Source organism: Mus musculus, chromosome 5 (assembly GCF_000001635.26).
Source record: "Mus musculus strain C57BL/6J chromosome 5, GRCm38.p6 C57BL/6J".
NCBI classification, from domain to species: Eukaryota; Metazoa; Chordata; class Mammalia; order Rodentia; family Muridae; genus Mus; species Mus musculus.
In genome coordinates, this window is record NC_000071.6 from 138,933,666 (window position 1) to 138,951,839 (window position 18,174).

General features: G+C 50.3%; 1 long non-coding RNA gene across 1 annotated transcript; it reads left to right on the forward strand.

The window, feature by feature from the left end:
• Nucleotides 1-922: 922 nt before the first annotated feature.
• On the forward strand, nucleotides 923-11,498 carry Gm38726. Its single transcript, XR_868640.1, has 3 exons — nucleotides 923-1,116; nucleotides 2,636-2,718; nucleotides 10,647-11,498. It is a non-coding gene; the product is annotated as a predicted gene, 38726 (long non-coding RNA).
• The last annotated feature ends 6,676 nt before the right edge of the window (nucleotides 11,499-18,174 follow it).

An 18,174-nucleotide genomic window follows, 5' to 3' on the forward strand; every position in this document is an offset into this window, starting at 1 on the left:
TCTAAACCCCCCCCCCAATACAACTCTTCTATCTCCAACCCTAAGTCTCTGTCACTGGCTTGTCTTTGTCACATGTCCCCAGACATCAGCTTGAACCTCAGAGGTGCTGGGTCACAGAAGGCCATAGCTATGGTTCCAGAACCAGCCCAGTCCTGCCAAGATCCCAAGGCCTGTCCTAGTAAAAGAAGCAGGTACAGTGGAAACTGAAATCACCCCCCCCCCCACACACACACACACACGTGTGTGTGTGTGTGCAGGCACACACATGCATATACACACAAAACCAGACATGCACAGGAACATCATTGCACACATATATCACATGCATACACAAGTGCACATGCATATATGGGCACATGCTGCACATGAATGCAAGTTCATGCACACACATGTAGACATACATACTCACACTTTAAACAACGATCACAGAACAGGCAGTTGCCTGGCTTTCTGAGTAACATACAAGATAGAATTTCACCTGTACCTGTCCACATGTTCAATTCAGACACTAGCAATTGTCTTAGTTTGGTTTGGTCTTTTGAGACAAGGTCTTACTGTGTAGCCCCAGGTTAACATTGAACTTGAGGTCATCCTCCTGCCTCAGCCTCTCCTGTGCCCCAGCAAGTTTTGAATCACGCCTCTGCTCACAGGTTCGCTGCCCGGGGATGAAGTCTTCATCTCCAGGGTGGACTGAGAAGGAAAAGCAAGCACCCAGCAGTGCGGAGTGACTCCACAGGTGCACTACAGCCAGCCTCTTAAGAAGAATGAGTTCAAGAGGCAGGTGGCCTGAGGGGCAGGTGACAAGAACACGGGAGTTAGGGTCCCACCAGTCATGTCTCCCTAACTGACACTAGAAGCCTGGGCATCGGGATGTTGGCAGGCATGCCTGCACCAGCAACCCGGTTTCATTCCCAGCAGGCCCCAGTGTGAAGCTGAGGAACACAGGTCACTCACCAAACCAACCACTGAGATGCCGACTCAGCAGAGCCGTCCCCACCCTGGCTGTGCGGGCTCACCCTCACCCAGCAGCAGCCCTGAGGCCCTGGCCATCCATCAATGTCACCAGCTCTATTCTAAAGGCTGCCTCTGGCTGCAGCTGCTTCCGCCACACAGAGGGTAAGGGTGGAGGGGGGCTCCACGTGGGGCTGGCTGCTGGCAAAGGTGCCCTGGTCAGGATGGGAGCTATCCAGCCAGAGGCACTTTGCTGGCCAGCTGCAGCCCAAGCCCTTTCTGAGGTCAAAGCCAGAAAAAGGCTTACTGAAAGAGAGTTCCTCTCTGTGGCTAGCCTTTAACCAATGGAAGCAGCTAGAGGCTAGAATTGATCTAAAACAAGGGACCAGGACACAGGGGTCTGCAGTAAGTATGGATCCAGAAGCTTCAGGGCTAGAGCGTGGCTCAGTGGTAGAACCCCTACCTAAAATCCCCCAGGGAGGGGCTGGGGTGTGGCTCAGTGGTAAAGCACCTGCCTAGAATCCCCCAGTGAGGGGCTGGGGTGTGGCTCAGTGGTAGAGCCCCTGCCTAGAATCCCCCAGTGAGGGGCTGGGGTGTGGCTCAGTGGTAGAGCCCCTGCCTAGAATTCCCCAGTGAGGGGCTGGGGTGTGGCTCAGTGGTAGAGCCCCTGCCTAGAATCCCCCAGTGAGGGGCTGGGGGCGTGGCACAGTGGTAGAGCACCTGCCTAGAATTCCCCAGTGAGGGGCTGGGGTGTGGCTCAGTGGTAGAGCACCTGCCTAGAATCCCCCAGGGAGGGGCCTAGGGTGTGGCTCAGTGGTAGAGCCCCTGCCTAGAATCCCCCAGGGAGGGGCTGGGGTATGGCTCAGAGGTAGAGCCCCTGCCTAGAATCCCCCAGTGAGGCAGGGTGTGGCTCAGTGGTAGAGCCCCTACCTAGAATCCCCCAGTGAGGCAGGGTGTGGCTCAGTGGTAGAGCCCCTGCCTAGAATCTCCAGGGAGGGGCTGAGTGGGAGTTAAACTCAGTGCTGGAGGCCTTGCCTAGCGTGTATGTAAGGGTTTCATTTCCAGCACTAGGTTGGGACCATGAGCTGGGGAAAAAACTCCCTCAGTGTCCCTAAGACCTTGGGTCCAGGGGCTCCAGTTCTGTTTCTCTGGGTGTGAGCCTGCAGTTAGAAGCCAGAGTGGCCCCTGCCTCTCTGCATCCATGTTTATTGCTGGATCTGTTTGAGAGCTCTGACCTTGGGTTATAGACCTTCTCATCTGCAGGGCCCATTCTTCTCTGTGTGAATGGAAGCATCCTTGTGGATGGGACTGGGGGACCTATCCCTGTCCCCAAGGGGTCACTCTGGTCAAACACTTCTTCCTAAAAAGGACACCCAGGAACAGAGTCATGGCAGTAGGTCTCTTTGAGAGGCAATCCCGGCACTTCTGGAAGGGAAGAGTTGGGGATCCCCTGTGACTGCTATGTACTTCTAGACACCAGCTCTTAAGACTCCTGAACCCTGTACCTAAAGTGATGCTTACAAACTGTTGGTGGCTGAGGACCTCAGTTTAGAGTTCTGGGATCCAGGGGCGAGAGCAGCTAAAGGCTCATGAGTGGCCATTGAGGGAACCAACCATGCCCATTCAGCAAGGCCTCCACAAAATCTAAACCACATATATGTCTAGATCTCTTTTATCCCTCCAGGTACCAGAGATTGTGGTGGGACTAACCGGGCCATGTTTAAAAGAAGGGACTTGACTTCCTCGCTGCTGTGCTGTTTTGCTCAGGTATGACCATGTTTGTGCCCGGGACTGCCATGTCCACAACTCGTTTTAGCCCTCCCCCTTCCCCCCCATCAGCTCTACCCCAGCGGCTACCACCAAGGGGAGGGACAAGCTCTTCACAGAGCTACAAAGCATAAAAGGCCAGTCACTAGCCTCAGCTGTCCCCATGACTGACACTTGAGACCTGGACTTAGTTATTTTTTATCCATTAAGTAATCCTACTGGAAGCCAGAGAGAAAACGGAGCCCTACCTTGAGCAGGGGCCAGGAGGGCCGTTGAGATAAAAGGTCATGCTAAGAGTGGCTGCAGGCTTTGTCGTTGTCCCAAGCCAGTTTCTGAATGGAATCAGGACTTAGAAGAAATGCTCAGGTATCTAAATTAGGCACTCAGCCACTATGCAGACCTTGGGGCAAATCCTTGTTGAGAAAGACCTACAGGTACTCAGAGCACCTGGGTCTTAACCCTGAGGTCTCCTTTCTCCGTCTGGCTCTTTATCCACCTAAGGCTCTTGTCCTATCTTCAGAATGAAATCTGCTGGCTGGAGTTCAGGTACGTTAATTTCTGGTTGAAGAACCTGGAGATACTTTCTGCAGGTGTTCAGCAAAGGTGGCTTTCAGGTCATGCCTGCAGAAGGGTCAGAGACCTGAGGCTATGGGGAGGATGGCTTAGTGTCTAGGAACTCCACAGTCAGGGCCTCTAAGACCCATCTGGAAAGGCTCCTCTTCTGGCATTGTCTTCAACTGGATAGAGCCCCAAAGCAGAGGCACATTGGAAGCAGTCTCCCCCCCCCCCACACACACACACGAGAATCCCAGGAATGGAAGACTTTGTAGCATGTTGGCATTTCTGTTCTCTATTCCACCCGTGCATTACAGTATTGGGACTGCCAGTTCCACAACACGTAACTATGTCTCTAAATTGCCAAACCTTTTAACTCAGAACTTCATTCATCTGGCACAAAGAAGGTAGCCATTTGTTGGATGGATGGTGAGTAGATAGAAGGAGGAGGGGGTGTATAGACAGATGGATGGTCAAAGGGATTGGTGGGTGGGTGAATGAGTGGCTGGAGGTTGGATGGATGGGTGGATGGGTGGATGGATGGATGGATGGATGGTGAATGGATGGAGAGTGGGTGTATGGATGGGTAGATGGAAGGTGGGTGGATAGATGGATTGGTGGGTGGATGGATGGATGGGTGAATCAATGGATAGTTGGATGGTGGATCGGTGGGTGGGTGAGTAGTAGATAGATTAATGTATGGGTGAATGGACAGATAGATGGTGGTGGATAGGTAGTTACTTGAGTGTTGGGTGGTTGGATGGCTATGGATAGATGGATGGAGAGACAGGTGGTTATGTGGTTAGTGTGTAAGTAAATGGATGAGTAGGGATCGGTAGGTAGGTCAATGAATGGTTAGAAGCAGACTTGTCTAGCCCATATGGGCTCTGAATACCAAGCAGCTAACCTTTCAACCAAGCCATTGGAAGAGGAATCTTAGTCAACAGATCCCTGCCTCAGTTTCCCTACTGAGTCTTTCACCCTTTTCTCCTCCCAATGTCTGAGTTGAGCCATTCCCTCTTGCAAAATAACCAAAGCATCATATGTTGTCTGTCTCTCTTTCCCCACTGCCCTGTCCCACTGTCCTCAGGACAGGAGCCAACCACATTTATAGTACTTTTCCCACTTGTAGATTGGCGGTCAAGTCTCTCCCACAGCCTCAACCTGTGGCCCTGCCCACTGGGTTTATGCTTAGCATGACCAAGATGGGATCTTCAGCCTTTCTCAAAAGTTTGAGACATACCCCTCTCCCTCCTTCCACCTGCCCCACCAACAGCTGCATCCTCAGTCCTGTGACGTTTTGGGAACATCTGGAGAGAGACACAGAGACTGAATCCCATGAGCCTAAGGTGTCATTCAAGATCATTTCAAAGTGTTCCCAGAGCCCCCACCCCAGACCCCCAGCAGGTCCCAGCCCCTATGGTGGAAAAGGGAAAAATAGGGGCTCAGGACCTGAGCCCAATCCTGAATCTTCCCTGTACTGAAGGGGCCAAAGCTAGATCTGGTCTCCAGTCCAGGACATCCTCCACACAGCCTCACAACCCCAGCCCTGAGGTACCTCGAGGTAGTAGTTTGAGCCATAAGCAGGTATATTTAGAATTCCTGCCTTGTGTCAAGGTGTTACAGAGCCCTGTCTGATATTCTCTGCATGTATTTGTGCATGTGCACATACATCTGCAAGATCATGTGCATATATGCATACATGCATGTAAGAGCCAGGGATCAACATTGGGCGACTCACCATAAAAACTGGAGCCCACTGATTGGTTGTTGGGCCATCCATCCCCAGTGACCCTCCCTGCCTCCCCACACCCCACACTGGGATTACAAACATGTGCTACTACTGCTGGCTTTTTCACATAGCTTTTGAGGGGATCAAGCTCAGGTCCTCCTGCCATTTCCCAAGCCCTCTCTTGTCTATTTTCCAACTGTAGCCAGCTGGCTTCGGCGTCAAGCAGGCTTTTCTGAATTACAGAGTATTTGTCCCCAGCAAGCTCAGCCTTAGGCCCCAGAAATAGGACACTGCTCAGTGCCCCTCCCTGGGGCCCCCTGGAATCTAAGGTATGTGGCCCTGGTCAGGGTCCTGAGGGTCCTGATACCCCATACACAGCCACAAAGCCTTCCAGCAGAGAGGCAAGACCCTGCCTGCCTCCAAGAGCAATGGCCACTTGTGTTAGGAAAGCTTGAGGTCCTAATAGGGTGGGTGGCCTCTCTGTCCAGCTGCTCTGAGCCTTAAGGGTAAGGGAGACTTCACAGAGTGACCGCAGAATCATTTGCCCCCTGCCCGTCACTCGGTCTCAGAATGACAGGACAACACCAGTGAGCTGAAGAAAGACAACAGACAGCTGCCATCTCCCTGTTGTGAACTCAGGACCCCTAACAAGCTCCCTCTCCGTCCCCACTCCTCCAGAAAGCAAGTTCTCACTGCCACCTCTGCCACCCAACGTTAAGTCTTGGGCTGAGACCCACAGTCCTCTCTGGCTAGCCAGACCTACCAGCATCTGAGTGGTTCCATCAGATGAGGAAGGAGCACAAAGAGTTCCATGGGGCTGAGGCTCCTCCCTCCCCAGGGCCTGGGCCATCTAGTCAAAGGTCAGAAGATGCTGGGTTTGACATGCAAGGACCTGAGACACAGGAGCTGGGAGAAACCCCCAGATGGCCAGAGCAGGATACGTAGGCTGAGCTCAGGGACATGATGATCACATCTGTGTCCCTGGCCTGGGGGCCTGGATGTGTAAGGTAGATCCAGGCAACTCATGCAGGCCTCAAAGTCCCCTGAGCACTCTAGGTCAGCCAAGCTCTTGAACATGGCTCAAAAAGGAACTGAATGTCAGGTAGCCACTGGGTCCCTGCTTCTCACACCCTGCTTGGCAGAAGCCCCACCCCATGCTAGCCTCATCCTCTGTCTTGCCTCCTTCTGATCCTGAAACCTTCATGTCTCTACCACGGTCCCGACAGCTTATGAAATGGGCAAGTGAGGGACCAAATGTATAGCTCCAATTCATCCTAACTAATCTCAATTAAAATGGGAAACTCAAGACAGGAACATTCATGAACAAGCCTTTGATGGATTTCTGGAGACCTAGACACAAGTCAAAGCTCTACTTGTGAAAGCCAGAAAACAGAGCCAGGCTAATTGCCCACAGCTCGGGGGGGGGGGGGGGGTGCACAGAAGGAAGAGTAGCAATGTCCACACCATGAAGTGTTATTCAACCCTGAGAAGAAGGAGCCTGCAGGGCGCCAGAAGAAGTTTTTTTTTTTTAATGTCTTCATGTACAGAGAAAATAAAAAAAATGGCAGCAAGGCACTGGAAACGTGACTCGGTAGAGTACTCGCCTAACATGCATGAGTGTTGTAAAGAATACGTAACACATCCTGGTGAAGGTTCCTTCTCACCTTAGGCCGTTTATGCTCCCAGATAAAAGACACACACACAGCCTTATATTTTAATAAACCTTAAGCAGCACAATAGCTGGGCAGCTGCCTCCCCTCCATGCTGTTAGACTCTACCACCTATCCATAACTCAAGTTGCTGTTTGCTAGGCTTCATTTGGACTGCTCTTAGCTCAACTGGGCAGCCCTCTGGGCCATGTTCTCTTTGCCCAGCGCCATGGCGACTATTCTTGCTTCTCTATCCCATAACTGTTCTCTCTTCCCTTCCTCCTGGTCTTTCACCCAAGAAACTCCTATGGCTCTTCTCCTCAGGTGTTGGCTGCCAGCATCTTTATTTACCAATCAGTATTAACTGGGGGGCAGGGTCCCTCGGGCTATGTGAAGACTTAAGATCTTAAAGGCCAGCACTTAGCATTACAATACACAGTAAAAGACAAAAATCTCAGGGCATGAGAGTCCTGAGTTTGATTCCCAGCACCACATAAACTGGGTATGGTGATTTGCACTTAGAATCCCAATGCTCGGTAGGTAGAGACAGGCAGAAGAAGCAAAGTCTCGGCAGGGAGATGGCTCCGTGAATGAGAATGCTTGCTGTGTAAATTTGAAGGCCTGAGTTTGATATAAATATAAAGGGCTGTGCATGGCTACACACACCTATTATTCTAGTGCTGATGAGGGTGGGGTCAGAAAGACTGAGGGGCAAGTTGGCTGCCAGCCTAGCTCCAGACTCAGTGAGAGATCCTGTCTCAAGGGAATAAGGCAGAGGAATAGAACAGAACACGTGTGAACGCTGGCGCTTGCGCTTGCACACATGCGCACATGTACACGTGCATGCACAAGTTCAAGGTCATCCTCATCTACTTAGAGAAATCTGAGGTCAGTCTAGACTACACAAGACTCTGTCTCCAAAAAAGAGAGAGAGAGAGAGAGAGACAGCAAATATAAATAGACACACAGCAGGGGCACATCCTTTAAGGGGACACAGGATTGTAAACGTGGGTGGTGCTGTAAACTGTGGCAGGGCAAGTGAGTACTATAAGCTCATCCCCCCCACCCCCAAACCTAGTACTGGTATATACATGCACTGTCATGTATATACATGTCAAAGCTTATGCATTATGTATGAGCAGAATTTAACAGTTAAGAATCCTGTCTGCTCTTCCAGAGGATCCAGGTTCCAGGAACCCACAATGACTTGCAACAGTCTATAATTCCAGTTCCAGGGGATCTGACCCCCTGCAACACACACACACACACACACACACACACACACACACACACACACACATACTGGCTTCTGTGGACATCATGCAGACATGTGGTGTACATACATATATGCAGGCAAAACGCCTCGTGATGCCTATTCCTGGTTGTCAACCTAACTACCTCTGGAATGAACAACAATCCAGAAATGGAGGGCACCCCTGTGATCCAGATATTGAGGCTGAAAGACGCAGGCTTCTGACCTGGATCGTGACATGAGATGACACACGATTTTGATCCAGATCTCGAGGAAAAAGTTTAGGCCCAACCAAGGTAGACAAGCAGATTTCTGAGTTCAAGGCCAGCCTGGGACAGAGCAAGTCCCAAATCAGGCGTGGTGGTTCACACCTTTAATCTGGGCCACGCCTTCTGCTGGAGACCTACATAAGGATGATGGAAAAGGAAGACTCACTCCTCCCCTGCTCGCACTTCCTTGCCAGCACGTCTGTTGGAACCTCCTTCTACAGAAGACCAGCTGAAACAACTAGCCTCGTGGGACTGAGCAACGACTAGATTCTGGGACTTCCCATTCACAGCTGCCCATTGTTAGGTTAGTTGGACTGCAGGCTGTACGTCATCACAATAAGTTCTCTTAAGGCATACCCATATCTCTATAAGACATTCCATAACAACGGTGACTCTAGAGAACCCTAATACACACCTAGACACACACAGTAGAAATAGATTTTCTTTTAAGAAAAGTATATGATGATTGCTGTACATCAATTTCAAGTCAGTAAGTCTGCTTTTGCAAGGGACAAGCTTCTGAGGTAACGGGGTAGAGATAGGAAAAATGACCACAGTCTTTACTGCCACAGCTCAAATAGGCAAACAAATAAACACAGGCCAACGGGAGTGGACTGTGAGGGTGGGACATTGACACAGCACTGTGCAGTGGTAACACTTCTCAGTACTGAAGCTGGGAGATGGTTCGGTGGATTGAGCCCTTGCCAAGCAAGTGTGAGGATGTGAGTTCAGATGTCCAGCAGACAAGGAAACGCCAGGTAGGTGTGGCAGCCTGCCCGTAACCCCAGAACCCCAGAGGAGAAGATGGGGAATCCCCAGGACAAGCTACCTACCCAGCCTAGCTAATTCCATAATTTCTACGTCCAATTGAGAACCCCTGCCCAAAGCATCAAACTCCAGCTTCGATGCATATACATAAACCTGTGCATGTACATGCACACGCATGTGTGTGCACAAACATGCAAAATAATCCACATCACACAACTGCGCAGAGTATACTGTCCAGTGCTTCATTTGAAATTGATAGGCTCTCCCTCCCTGGGCTTGTATAACTATTTCAAAATAATTTTAGAAAGCTTCTAATACATTTATTTATTCATTTGCATTTGTGTGTATAGGTGTGCACATGTGCACAGGTAGTAGTCTCACTGTGTGTGTGCGGAACTAGAGACTTTCAGTAGTCAGTTCTTTCCTTTCATCTCAAACTCAGTTCATCTGGTCTGGGCTCAAGTTGTGTCACCTCACTGGCCCACAAATAAAATGTATTTAAAATTAATAAGTCAGATATAAAAGCCTAGAAAGCACTGGGCAGGGTTTTCTATAATTTCTACATAAAACCACAAAAACTTTTTGTTTGACACAAAATTTGAGGGCGTAATAGATGTGTAACAAAATGAGCAAGCACTTTCACATTATATGATAGTCAAAGGGTTACTGGCTCCTGATATATAAATAGGTTCTACAAATAAAGAAAAGGGCAAGCATTAAAAGAACAGAATGAGCCAGAGAAATGAAGAAATGACAGAAAGAGGAAATGCCAACAGCCTTTAATCATACAAAACATGCTCAGAAAATAGCCTGTGGAAAAATTTAAAACTGAAGCATTTTTGTCTTTGAAAATGTGAATAAAAATGAATATTTTGGTGTTAAAATAAAAAAAAAAACTTTTAAGTGTGGTTCAGGGCACCAACTAAGTGATTTAGTTTTTAATTATAATTTTTTTGAGAACTTAGTATGTACAAGTATTTCCCAAACTGGGATGCTTAGCAGTATAGCACTACTGGGGGCAATGACAGGCTGGGGTGTGGCTAGTAGAGCCCCTGCCTAGAATCTCCCAGTGAGGGGCTGGGGTGTGGCTCAGTGGTAGAGCCCCTGCCTAGAATCCTCCAGTGAGGGGCTGGGGGCGTGACTCAGTGGTAGAGCCCCTGCCTAGAATCTCCCAGTGAGGGGCTGGGGTGTGGCTCAGTGGTAGAGCCCCTGCCTAGAATCCTCCAGTGAAGGGCTGGGGGCGTGGCTCAGTGGTAGAGCTCCTGCCTAGAATCCCCCAGTGAGGGGCTGTGTGTGTGTGTGTGTGTGTGTGTGTGTGTGTGTGTCTCAGTGGGAGGGAGCATCTGCAGAAAATCTCCTAGTGAGGGGGTGGGTGTGTGGCTCAGTGGTACAAATACCAAAGATTATGTTTTTAAGAATGAATTATTTTTAATTTTTAACTGCAAATGGCAGCATAGTATATTCAATTCAATAAATATATGTCTAAGCTTAGCATCACCTGTTTCTTTTTAGCTTTTAAATGTGAACATGAGACAGTTTATGCCAGCTATCAACCTGCTCATTTTTGAAGATTATTTATGCATTCATTGGTGTGTGCATGTATGCATACCTCTTTGTGTGGGTGCTGCACATGTGCCTGCATGTATGGAAGGCAGTTGTCGACTTCAAGTGTCTTACTCCATTTCTCATTGTTTCTGAGACAGGATCTCTCAGCGAACCTGGAGCTCACCTGTAAGCTGGTCGGGACTCTCAGAAATCTCCCAGTCTCCCAAGCATGAGACTACAAAGCCATGCCCTGACACCCAGACTTTTATATGGGTGCTAGCACTTTACCCACCAAGTCATCTTCCCAGACCTCATGCATCTGTCAATTTAAGCTATTCTCTCCTCCCCCCACCCCAATCCTTCCTCTCCCTCTTGGGAAGAAAACCTAGCTTTGGGGGACCCAGCTGTTGAGTGAAATTTCCAAGCTTCGAGCCTAGCTGCCCATCCATGCTTCTTCGTTATCCTGCAAGGGAGGGGACAGGTCTCCTGGTCTCCTAACATCACTCAGAAGGAAGTGGGTCTCCCAATAATGGCTTTGACAAGTTAAAAGCTTGAGTCACCTAGGCTTGGCCTGTTCCTGAGGAAAGCACGTTGCCCTCCATCCCTCTTGTCCTCTGAGGGGTGGCCCCTGGGGCCTCCCAGGAGAGATGACCAGATTGGTTATTTAACTGGACTCGGAATCACATCCAAAGTAAACAAACAAGCCTCTTGCCTAGAATTTCTGATTTTCCCAGACTCGGGGTCCAGATCCTCCGAGCAAACTTAGTATCCAGAGCCCGGTAGAAGGTGACCAACCTGGGGTCTCCAGTCTTCAGTGGCCATACCACAACCCAGAAGACACTGAGGCCACGCCTCTAACCAAGCCCAGCAGAGCCCTTTTAATTTGTGATGACATCACCTAGCCATGTCTGGAGACAAGTCCTTGCTCACAGGAAGGTGACATTTGTGGTAATCCCAGAATAGTCCCAAGAGCTGTTCTCCACCCTGAACCTCCTGGAAGCCACGCCTATGAGGACAGAAATCTCAAAGCCCCAGAGCCTTTGGTGCTCCCGTGGGAGCATGAAGAAACTTCCAGAAGAGCCATTAAGTCATAGCATCTAGGATTCTGTGAGAAACATTTGCACAGGGAAAGAAGGAATTGAAAAAGAAAACCCTAATGGATTGGGAGGTAGGGATTTTTCCCTAGCGCCTCAGAGGGAACCAATCCCAGGACACTTTAGTGAGATGTTCATACTCCAATGAAAGAGGCTTAGTTCCTGTCACTTGTAGTCCTGCTTATAACAGCCTAGGAAAGCCAACATGGTCACCACAAAGCACTGGTCTGTATAGGAAAGACCCCAGCCACTACGTGGTCTACATCCAAGCCAGGGAGAAACTATTATTACTGTTGCTGAGAGACCCTAAGCCAAGAACTCAGGGTCTGTCCAAGGTCCCAGCTGCCCAGAATAGGGACATTATAAAGGGACCTTGGGCAAGGAGCTCTGTGTCTTTGTGCCTTAGATTCTGTGGTCATGGAGTACTCTGGTTCTTGTGCCACACTCGTGGGATGTTCAAGGGTCGAACGGAGTTTGTAGAGAACTTCCTGGGGCAGATCATGGTAGGCTTGGAAGGCAGAGAAGCTGAGATTGGCCTGTAAAACCAGGGCCGGGCTGCTCAGCAGAGTCCCTTGCAAGTCTCCTCAAGAGTCAACAGCTTTTGTATGGCCATGAGACAAAGATTGGCTGTCCCTTCTTGCTCGGCTGACCCTACCCTGCATATGGAAAGCAAGGCCCAGGCTGGCTTAGGATGGTGCTGCTAGAACCATGTTCTCCCCTGCTATCCCTCAGTGTGGGAAAGGAACACAGGGAAGATGCAGGAGACACTGATGAGAGAACAGGACATGAGTTCTGTATCAGTCCCTCTCTGAAGGCCTGCAGTTTTCCCTTCCAGCCAAGCTTTTGCTCTGAGTGCATACAGGCTGGGCTCAGAGCCCTATTCAGTGATGTGAAGTGTTTGCAGATTTCCAGGACCATCCTCATGGGAACACAGGATGTCTCTAAGAGTATACGAATGCCTGATGTCCAAGAGGGGGAAGCTTCAGCATGCAGGATGCCTCCACCAAATCCACAGAGGTATGTGGTACCCAGTGCCAGGATGGTCTCAGCTCTGGGCTGGCACTTTTGGGCCATTCCCACCTGCTGTTGTCTATCCATTCAAGGGGTTGCCAGAGCCATGGAAGAAGTGCAGACATAAGGCACACATGTGCAGACATACCTGTGAGACACTCCAGGACCCAGAAAGAGCCTACTTTAAAGCAAGCCTGTAAGTTAAGTACCACGCTCACATACTTAGGGAGCTGTCCTTGGGTGTCAGATATGCTCTAAACAGAGTTCTTATGCATGCTAGTCAAGAGCTCCACCACTGAGCTATCCACCACACCCCCTAGCCATCCAAGACCCTCTCCCTCTCTCTCTCTCTCTCTCTCTCTCTCTCTCTCTCTCTCTCTCTCCCCTGCCTCTCTCTCTCTTCCTCCCTCTCCCTCTCCCTCTCCCTCTCCCTCTCCCTCTCCCTCTCTCTCTCTCTCTTTCCCTCCCTCTTCCCACTGTGTTTGTGTGTGTGTGTGTGTGTGTGTGTGTGTGTGTGTGTGTGTGTGTGAATGCCAGAGGTCAGTGTAGGGTCACTTCCATATTTCTCGATGAATTGTCTTGTCTCTGCTCTGTGCTCCAGTACTGGAATTGCAGGCATGCACATCCAAACTCGATTTTTACATAGGTTTTAGGGATCCAAACTCATGTCCACATGTCTGTGTGGCATGTACTCTACTGATGGAGCCATCTCCCCAGACCCTTCAAGCAGTTTCCACAGTAGATGTGTGAGAGAAGTCTGGCAATCACCCTGGGCCCTAGGTAAACAGAAGCATCAAAAACATAAGGACAAAGTCCCCAAGGCCAAATAGGCTGCTGACAGAATTGTTAGCACCTTGACCCTACATCAGGCTGCTCATTATTTAAATTAAACAAGTTCACCTTACGGTTTGGCGCTTTGTTTTGAATTAGTCCTGAAAGGCACAGGCCTGGGCTGAGAAGATTCATTGCCTGTGGGGCTGCAGATGCCCAGTGGAAAGAGGCATGTGATCACAGGGGCCTCTTGTTCAGCCCAGCTCTGCTCCTCAGACCCCACGCAGGGCGCCGGCTTCTTCACAGAGAAATCTTAGTCTACATGAGTCTACCATACTTCTTGCATCTACCTAGCACGGTTTTCTCGTCTATGAAACAGGCAAATCTGCACCCTCAGAAGCTCTTACGTGAAAGCTTCACAAAAAAACCTTCACAGAGGAAGCAGCTCAGTTGGTAAAGTGCTTGCTGAGCTAGAAGGATCTGAGTTCGATCCCCAGAACCCACATAAAAATGCCTGGTAGGGTGGTGTACACTTGGGACCCCATCTCCGAGATGGTGGAGGCAGAGGAATCTCTGGGGCTCACTGGCCAACTTTGCTAGCTTGCTCAGCAAGTTCTGGGCCAATGAGAGACTCTGTTTTAAAGAACGTTAAATGGTGCCTAAGGAATGACGCCTGAGGTTGTCAGGCCTCCACACGCATGAATGAGTACATGCAAATGCAGGTACACAAAACTCATACAGAAGCTTCATTGAGAACTTCAGCTAGACTCTGGCAACAGATACAGATATGCCATCACCTGAGCCTCAGTTTCCCCAAATTTGAGTAAAGATAACAAGGAAGCTAATGGTGCATGCTGATATTTTAAGCCCGGCTCCTGTCCCATCCCTGGCAGAGACAACCAAAATAGCTTCTTAATAGAGAAGCGAGGCTGGGGGTTGGGGGTCGAAGGGTCGACCATCCTTTTGGTTGGAGACAAAACCTCCCATGGGGGCTCCCGGGAAAGAACCCACTCCTTCCCTCCTCCCACAGCCCACGGGCAGCCGCAGGGACATGTCCTGGCCACCCGCCAGCTCCCAGACACGCCTGTGGGGATTCCTGGAGCCCAGCCAGATGCTGTCACACGCCCCAGGGGCCCCTCAGCATTCTTGGCTTTTGTTTCCGATGACGTGGGATGCTCTGGGAAGGGGGGGGGGAGTCTGCAGGGAGGGGGGCTCTGGGGAGTCTCTTGCAATGACAAGACCTGGGGCTCCCATGCTTGCACCAAGAGGCCCAGCCCACATACGATTGCTGATTGCCAATAGGAAGTCAATACTAGTGGCAAAGAGACAAGAGGGAGGGCAAGCACTGCTTGCCACTCTGCACACACGTGATAAGGCACCGCCTGGGTGTAGAGAAAGGAGATGGGCCCAGTGCCAACTCATAGGGGCCCAGTGGTTGGCAGGGACAAGGGGACCAAAAGATGATGTCCATGAGCTCCAGGCCAGCTGGACACAGCTGCTGGCAGAGTCACCAGGAGGCTTCCTACTGCACCAACATGAAGGTGGTTAGCTTCATCCCTGGCTGCCCCAGCTGGTCAAGGGTGAGCCTTAAAGGCCCGGCAGGGTCCAACTTACCCTGCTGGGCCTCCCTTCAGCACTTTGGTTAAAGACAGGAACAACTATGCCCTATTTATATCCCTGGCTTCGCCACCCAAGGCCTATGTCCCCATAGCCTATGAAAGAATTCCACTCCTATCTGTTTACACCTAAACTAAATGTTTCCTTAGCTCCAGCCTGCTTGCTGGCAGTGAACTTGGGACTTGGGCACCTGTGAGCACAGGTCCAGCTGCTGGAGTGGGCCCTCCCCCTTGGCCACCAAGGGAGGGCCTAGCCTGAGCCATCCCTAGGCAGTGGGCAGAAGCAGGGCTGTGCAAGTGACCACCCCCCACTGCCGTCATGGTCCCATGACTTCCTTTAGGTTTTCTATATCTGTCTATTTTTCTCTCCTATGGGTAAGCCCATGCCTAACAGGACCAAGTCCTGGGAAAGGGTGTTTAGGTAGACCTTTAGCACATAGCCAATCCACTCTCTTTGGTCACAGATCCTCTCCCAATTAGAGCTTTGGCCTTTCTGCTCCTTCAAAAAGGCTCTCTCTCCTGCTCTGCCCACTGCCACAGACCACTCTAGAAACCCCAAATCAGTGGGATGAAAACACAAGCTTTGACTCCAGAGGCTCATGGGGGGCAAAATGAGATCTTCCAGTTCCCTGAATCCTTTGCCCTTGGCCGGTGGGATTTGAAGAATAGGATATTCAAAGCTCTTTGGAAGAATAAACACCAAGCCACTTCCCGTGGATGGGGGCCAACCCTCAGCTGTCACACTAGGCTCAGGGCTTTCCTGCAGAAGACACATACGGAAGAAGGGACCAAGAACTGAAGCCTTGGGATAAGGGGTCCGACAAGCACTTTCCAAGAGGATCTATCAGTCAGTCTCCGCTGCATATTTCCTTAACGGTGTCCCTGCACTCTGGCCTTTCTAGTGGCCCCAAGCCTCTGGGCTTAGACATTCTTCTCAGAAGCTCACATAAGCCTTGAGGTGACCAGAGGAGCTGAACTTGAAGCAAAAGCCAGAACATTGATAAGATGGGGAGCCTGCCCAGGGCCATAGAAGATGCTCAAGTGGGATGATCTCAGATGAAGCTAGCCAGCCCTGATGTCCTCTCTTGCCTCTTACCCCAACCTGGGGGCCTCTAGAAGGCTTTAGAAAGGCCTGGGAGGCCTGGGCAGATACAGGAAATTCTAGAGCTGTCCCATGGCCACAAGTGCTGGTTACCTCCCTGGGCCCTTGCTACAGCCCTGAGTGAGCACCTTGAACCCACTTAGTAGACAGAGAGACTTGGGGACAATGAGTTCATTGTACAACACGCTGCTAGTGGCAATATGAGACCGCAAAGCAGCTGGGTAACACTCCAGATCTCTCTCAGAAGATCTACAAGTGGTTCTGCGGGCAGGACACACAGGCGGACACCCCCGATAGGCAGAGGGACCCATTGGCTGGGCCCCTAAAGCTGACATATCCCCAGCACGGGCAGCTTCTGTGCCGTGGGGTGTCAGTCCCTCAAGGCTCTAGAGACTACCCTGGGTCTACAGGTTCACCTGCCACCCCAGCCCAGTGCCTGTGCCCCCATGCAGAGCTGCAAAGGTTATGACTAAACCTTCACACGCCTCCCTCTGGTGCAGGGCTCGGTCTGCAGTCCTCAGGCACTGCTCAGCCCTGTGGAAAGGAGAGGGGAAAGAAGAGCGGGAGGAAAGACAGAGGAAGGGGCAGGAAAAAGAGGACAGAAGAGGAGGGAGAAAAAAGAACAGTAAAGAGAGATGAAGAGGAGGAGCAAGAAGAAGGATGATGGGAGGGAAAAAATAGAGGAGGAGGAAGGTGAAACGGAGAGAAGGAGAGGGAGAGAAGGAGAGAAGGAAGAATTTGGAACGAGGAGGCAAGAAGGAAAAAGGCAGAAGGAAGGCAGAAAGATGGGCTGCTAGTTGTGGCCCCCAGTCCCAGTGGACACATCTAGAATACACTCCCAACCAAAGGCTCAGAGAACATGAAAGAAAAGGCGAAGGAAAGATGGTAAGAGCCAGAGGAGCAAGGAGTTTGCTGTGGGACCGTGTCTCCTAGGAACTAATCAGGAGCTACCCCTAGTCTTACCAACCATGAGCTGAGCAAAGGTGACAGCGAGCATGCCAAACAGGACAGGAAAAGCGTTTGAGGTCTTAGCCGTAAGAAAGAACCACGGTCAACTGAGGAAAACTGAGCGGGAGAGGTGGTCTTCCCTAAGGAAGGGCAGACCAGTTGGTTGTCTGGTGCCAAATGGTCAGCCCTGAAGATATGCATGCAAGTAGCATTATATGGACTCAACAGGTTATATTTAGGCAAATATATGTATATAATATATACATTCATACATATATGTACATGATATATACATGCATGTGTATAATATATATACATATATGTTATACACACATATGCGTGTGTATGTATATATATATATATATATATATATATATATATATATACATACATACATATGCATGCAATCACAGCGAAAAAGGAGCCCATGAATTTGAGGGAGAGTACTGAGGGGTATGTAGGAGGGTTTGGCAGGAGGAAAGGAAAAGAGAAATGTTATAATTAAATTAAAATCTCGAAAATAAATAAACAAACAAAAAAGAAAGCCTGGCTACTGACCACGATCCCATAGAAGGACTGATCCCTTTGGGGCAGGTCAAGGGAGTTGGTTGCCTAGCAACAGCAGAAAGTATGAGGTCACCAGGCAGAAGGTAAAATTCTGGGGACACAGCCCAGGTGAGGGCAAAGAAGCCCCAGCCTTCTCTCTCCCTCTGATAGAACTGCTATGGGCTAGCCTCAGTAGGGGCCAGCACCTCCTGTTGGCCAGCCTCAACAGAACAGGGCTGCTGCTGGCCGCCCTCCATGGGAAGAACAGGTGGAAAGTGTGTCTGTCTGTCTGTCAGAGCCCACAGCAGAACAGGGCCAGTTCCCCTCCACCTACATCCAGACACTCTTCGAAAGGTCAAATGTAACCCCAGAATGTTACCTGAGCCAGCTCATCTCTTCTGCTGCCCAGTGCAGAGATCTAGCCCTGCTGGGCACTGTGAACCCCACAGGACCCCACTGGGTCTACCCTATACCCTTACTGCAGATAACAGGAACTGCTGGCTATGCCCACCTCATTGAAAACTAGATTCCCCAACCCTGCTCCTCTGGGCCAGCTGGTTCCCATGGGGCTCTGAAGAGAGATAGCAATTCCTCCATT